The sequence below is a fragment of the Stomoxys calcitrans genome, unplaced genomic scaffold (assembly GCF_963082655.1).
Source record: "Stomoxys calcitrans unplaced genomic scaffold, idStoCalc2.1 SCAFFOLD_77, whole genome shotgun sequence".
In the NCBI taxonomy this organism is placed as follows: domain Eukaryota; kingdom Metazoa; phylum Arthropoda; class Insecta; order Diptera; family Muscidae; genus Stomoxys; species Stomoxys calcitrans.
The window spans coordinates 75,142-81,972 of record NW_026739310.1 but is presented as its reverse complement, the minus strand read 5'-3'; positions in this window follow the sequence as shown (position 1 = coordinate 81,972).

Below are 6,831 nucleotides of genomic sequence, written 5' to 3'. Positions count from 1 at the left end.
ATGGTGGTGGGACATCCGATAGACAGTTGGCCCATAATGTTGATATCAGATACGTAGTCTACTCCCACATACTTTTAATTTGAGCCCCATATTTCCATAGTCGGCAAACATGGCCGGCTTGGGGAGTGTTTTGGGGGATGGGCGGTCACTCTGTGAGTTGGCCTTGAAAATATATATCCGGTTCGTGTTCCACTTTAAAAACCCTCTTATTTGAGCCTCATATTGGAATAGTCAGAAAATACTTACTATTTGGGTGGTGTTGTGGGGGTGGCGTGGCCCCGCAGACGCTTTTCCCCAATATTGATATCAAATTCGTGCTTTACTCCCAAAGACCTTTCATTTGAGCCGCATATTGCTACGGTCGTAAATGTATCCCCTTTGGGGGATGTTTTTGGGGAAAGGCGGCCCGCCAAACACTTGGTCCCATATTTGGATACCAGATTCGTATTCTACATTCATATACCTTTTAGTACCAAATACCCCAGAAACGTTGTCCCACATTTGGATATCAGATTCGTATTCTACTCGCAAATACCTTTCATTTGAGTCCCATATTGCCATGGTCGGTAAATATGTCCGATTTGGGGGTGTTTTGGGGGTTGGGGTGCTCCCCCTAGCACTTGGTCCGACAATTGGATATCAGAAACGTTTTCTTATCCTAATTACTTGTACTATATGAGAGCAAACAAAATTTCGCTTAAATCGCACCACCCATCTCCGAGATCTGGCGTTTCTGACAATTAGGGTAAGAGGGAGGGTCCGCCCGCTCTTCAGATATCAAAAAATGTAGTACCCTATTTTCACCACGGGGTAATTATGCACCATCTGTGAAAATTTCAAGAAAATCGGTTCAGCCGTTTCTGAGTCTATAAGAAACACACAAACATACAAACAAACACAAATTGATTTTTATATATAAGATAAGAAAGGGTCTGAAAAGAATATTTCTATGTGTTGCAGACGGAATGACAAAATGAATATATATCCATTCTTCGTTGGTGGGTATAAAAAAGCAATGAATTCGCAAAATATACTAACAGCGACAGCGGTGAATTTGGAGTGTTGTTAAATATTTCAAAATTCTATGCAAAGAATGGATGTAAGAATTTTAAACAAATTAAAAGGCGTTAAGTTCGGCCGGGCTGAACTTTGCATACCCATCACCTCGGGTATATATGTAAACCCCATTTCGTCAAAGTCCGGTGAAAAATGCATAATTTATGCGCCCCTAGGAGCTATATCGAAATATGGTTCAATTTGGACCAACTTCGCACTGACATTGAGTGGTGCAAGTCATTGTTTAATTTTGTAGAACAAAATATTGGTCTGTTTGGTAGCTATATCCAATTATAGACCGATTTGAACCATAAACGACACAGATGTCGAAAGGCCTTAAGTCACTGTGTCAAATTTCAGCGAAATCTGATTATAAACGTGTTGTTATGAGGCCAAGACTTCAAATCGAGAGATCGGTCTATATGACAGCTATATCCAAATCCAAATGCAGAAATATGTCGAGGAGCCTAACACGCATCATTGTCCCAAATTTGGGCGACATCGGATAACAATTGTGGCTTTTATGGGCCTAAGACCTTAAATTGGCGGATCGGTCTATATGACGGCTATATATACGCGTTCGTATCCTGGCGAGAACATCGGACAAAGCAGTGTTTATCCCCTCTTAATGTTGGCGACATTTGCGAGGAACAATGCCATGCATGGCCATTTAAAAAATTTTCCCCAAAGTGGTTTTCCCACTATAAAAAAAAGTTCCCTTTAAACTTGAATTGAGCTTAAACTTGAATCGGAAAGCACTCATTTATGTGTGAGAATTTTCCACTTCTCGGTTCCCTGTGGTTATGTTCTTCCTTTGGGTAATGTTCTCATTAGGGGAGGGATGGACATCATATTCGTGCTGCACTTCCAAATCCCATATTGCCATGGCCGGTAAATATAAACCGATGAATAAATTATTATGTCAGATTTGTATTCTACTTTTAAATACCATTCATTTAATACCTATATTGCCCAAAGCGGTGAAAGGGATCTCTGGGGGGATTTGGGGGCGGGGCACCCCCCGTACACTTGCGGCAAATTTATATACCAAGTTCTTACTCTACTCTTAAATACCTTTCGTTTGATACCCATATTGTCCCAATTGGTTAACATGTCCGTGTGGGAGGTTTTTGGGGTTGGGCAGGCCCCTCAGACACCAAGGGAAACATTTTTATGTCAGCTTTCTACTCTACTTTTAAATACCTTTCATTTGATACCCAAATTGCCCAAGCGGTGAAAGAGTCCTGTTGGGGTTCTGTGGAGTGAGGGACCCCCCGAAGACTTTGGGCAAATTTGTATACCAAGTTCGTACTCTACTCTTAAATACTTTTCATTTGATACCCATATTGTCCCAATCGGTAAACATGTCCGCCCGGATGGGATGGGGCAGCCCCCAGGTTATTGGACCCAAAAAAATTTATACCAATTTCGTGTGTTTGGAATACCGTAAGGTGGCATACAAAATGTTGCTTAAGTCGGTGCAAATATCTCCGAGATCAGGCGTTTTTAAAAATTGGGGTAAGGGGGAGGGTCCGTCCCCCCTTCGGATATTAAAAAAATTTAGTACCCTATTTTCACCTATTTTAGTACCCTATTTTCAACAATTTAATTTTTGTACCCTCCACCATAGGATGGGGGGTATACTAATTTCGTCATTCTGTTTGTAACTACTCGAAATATTCGTCTGAGACCCCATAAAGTATATATATTCTTGATCGTCGCGACATTTTATGTCGATCTAGCCATGTCCGTCCGTCCGTCTGTCTGTCGAAAGCACGCTAACTTCCGAAGGAGTAAAGCTAGCCGCTTGAAATTTTGCACAAATACTTCTTATTAGTGTAGGTCGGTTGGTATTGTAAATGGGCCATATCGGTCCATGTTTTGATATAGCTGCCATATAAACCGAGCTAGCGTCTTGACTTATTGAGCCTCTAGAGTGGGCAATTCTTATCCGATTGGAGTGAAATTATGAACAACGTGTTTTGCTTTGATATCCAACAACTATGCCAAGTATGGTTCAAATCGGTTCATAACCTGATATAGCTGCCATATAAACCGATCTTGGGTCTTGACTTCTTGAGCCTCTAGAGTGCGCAATTCTTATCCGATTGGAATGAGATTTCGCACGACGTGTTTTGTTATGATATCCAACAACTGTGCCAAGTGTGTTTCAAATCGGTCCATAACCTGATATAGCTGTCATATAAACAGTTCTGGGGACTTGACTTCTTGAGCTTCTAGAGGGCGCAATTCCTATCCGATTTGGCTGAAATTTTGCATGACGTATTTTATTATGACTTTCAACAACCGTGTCAAATATGTGATATAGCTGCCATATAAACCGATCTGGGATCACTACGGCTATGAGACAAGGCGAAGAGAAATAGTTAAAGGATAGGAATAGGCCACTGCCATATAAACCAATCTGGGATCTTGACTTCTTGAGCCGCTAGAGAGCACAATTCTTATCCGATTTGGCTGAAATTTGTGTTTCGTTATGACATTCAACAACTCTGCTACGAATAGTTCAAATCGGTCCATAACCTGATATAGCTGCCATATAAACCGATCTGGGGTCTTGACTTCTTGAACCTCCACAGGGAGCAATTATTATTCGACTTATGTAGCTGAAATTTTGCATGAGGTGTTTCGTTAGGGCATTCAACAACTGTTCTAAGAATAGTTCAAATCGGTCCATAACCTGATATAGCTGCCATATAAACCGATTTGGGATCTTGAGCCTCTAAAAAGCGCAACAATTATCCGATTTGGCTGAAATTTTGTACAACGGCTTCTACTATGGCCTCAAATGTTCAATATTCTTTTTCTTTTATCCTTTGTTTGCTTAAAAAGAGATACCGTGGATAGAGCTCGACAAATGTGATCCATGGTGTAGGGTATATAAGATTCGGCCCGGCCGAACTTAGCACGCTTTTACTTGTTTTGACTTTAATTTATTCATCTCATCGAGGTGAATAAAATGTAAAAATTCATTGAATTTGATTTTGTAGGTCTTATGTATGAGTCCTATAATGTAAACGATGCAAAAAGTTATCTATTCTTCACACCCCGTGTCGCAGTCTTTGCCACTATTGGGTATATTAATGTCAAAATATGAAAATACAATATGCTTCAACAATTTTTTCAAATTTCATCAAAGTCGGAGCAATTTTTTGGGTATTATCGAATTTTGGCCACATTGTCCCATTTCCGCCCAAAGTGCCACGATAGGAAACCTGGAGGAGGTTTCCGGTCAGCCTGCCTTCCAATATACCGTCCTGCAGGTGGATATTAGGGCGATCACGGAATGAGTGAGGTGGTGTGGAGTTAAGCGAGGGCGTCGAGTGTGAAGATTTTTACAGACCGAAACTGGCCATCAGGACAATAAGAGTGTAAGAATAAGATTAACACCTTCTCTGTTACGATCCCCATGGTTTGGTTTACAGGCTATTGCGGAGTAAGGTGGAATGAATGTGCAGATTTGGCAGTGAAGGACAGAGGACTGCCGTCAATAAACTTGGTTAACTTGAAGCCTACTCGAACTCGGTAGGACGACGGAAATCCTATGGAGAAATCCGGATAATTACAATACGGGGCTATTACTGAAAGGAAGTAAGATGGAGGTCAATGTAGCTTTCGGTATTATATGTGGGAATGTTGGAAGAATGAAGAGACGTCGAAGCATTTCCTATACCATTGCCCGGCTTTCGCGGCTAACAGACACCGGCACTTAGGTGAAGATGCAATACTAGACATTAACCAACTTAGGGGCGTGGTATGGAAAACGATTAGGGATTTGGAAAGAAGCAGGGAATTTCTGACTTTCTTTTTTGATAAAATACGAAGCGAAAATCCTATTTTGTTACAATCATTTGTTATTCGGACAGACACAATTCGGTGCAGGCCCATTTTTAGAAGATATTAAATTTGCAGGAACACAGCAACAGACCAAGATTTTCTTAATTCAATAGAAAACATTTTACAAAGACACAAATACATTTGTATGAATAGAAACAAGTAAAAAGGCATTAAGTTCGGCCGGGGCGAACATTGGATACCCACCACCTCAGGTATATATGTAAACCATCCTAATCCGGTGAAAAATGCATAATTTAGGCACCTTTAGCAGCTATATCGAAATACGGTCTGATTTGGACCAAATTAGGTCCGGACATTAAGTGGTCTAATAAATACAAATCACTGTCCAATTTTGGTTCAATATTGGTCTTTTTGGCAGCTATATCCAAATATGGACCGACCTGAACAACATAGAACACGGATGTCGAAAAGGCTAACATAAGTTACTATGTTAAATTTCGATAACGGATAATAATTGCACCCTTATGGGACCAAGACTTTAAATCGAGAGATCGGTCTATATGGCAGCTAGATCCAAATCTAAACCGATCTGGGCCAAATTAGGAAAGGATAATGAAGAGCTTAACACAACTCATTTGTCCCAATTTCAGCGAAATCCAACAATAAATGCGTCTTTTATTGGCCCAAGACATTTAAATAAATAGAGAGATCGGTATATATGGTAGCTATATCCAAATTTGGATATCGAGCCGTCTTAACACAACTCACTGTCCCAAATTTCAGCAAAATCGGCTAATAGCTTTTATGGGCCTACGACATTAAATCGCTGATCGATCTATATTGGGACTATATCAAGATAGAGTCCAATATAGCCCATCTTCAAACTTAACCTGCCTATGAAAAAAAAAAGAATCTGTGCAACGTTTCAGCTCAATATCTCCATTTTTAGAGACTGTAGCATGCTTTCAACAGACAGACGGATAGGCGGAGGACATGGGTAAATCGTCATAGATTTCTACGACGATCAAGAATATATATACTTTACTAGCTGACCCGGGCCCGCTCCGCTAAGCCTTCTTTTACTTCATATGGAACAAAAGTTTCCTTGGAATATTTACTTTCGACAATTAAAGATCTTTTAGTGAAATACCATGCTACGAAAATAGTATATCGCTTGACTAACAGTTTAACAATATAAGTGCCTTTATCTGAATCCCATATGATCTTTATTTGGCTACGAATTTAAGTTTGGATGTCAGGTTTACTCCCAGATACATGGCCCTGAAAAAATATCAGCATCGTGCTCTTCTCTCAAATACCATTTATTTAAACCCCATATTGCCATTGGCTTAAAACGAGTTTACAGGATGAGGCATCCCCCAAACACATGGCCCCAAAATAGGTTATCAAATTCGTTTTCTAATCTCAAATACCTCCTATTTGAGCCACATATTGGCATGGTTGACTTTTTTTTCCTTTGGGGGTGTTTTGGGAAAGGGGTGATGCCCTAAATACATGGTCCTACGTTTGGATATCAAATTCGTATTCTACTCCCAAATACCTTTATTTGAGCCCCATATTGCGATGGTCACTAAAAAATTGCTGTTTGTGGGGTATTTTGGGTATCAATTCTTGTGAAAATGGGTATCAATTCTTGCTTTACCCCCCAATACCTTTCATTTAAGCTCCACATTGACATGATGGGTAAACCTTTTTAGGGGTGTTTTGGCGATTGGGGTGGTCCCCCAAACAGTAAATCCGGAAAATATATCAGCAACGTACTCTATTCTCATATATCTATATATCATTTATTTGAACCCCATATTGCCATTGCCCTCAAAATCGTTTTCTAATCTCATTAAAACTCCTTATTGCAAAAGTCAGCAAATATGTCCGGTTTGGGGTATTGGCCCTAAAAACTATGAATATTTAGTTTCACTCTCTTTAAGACCCAAA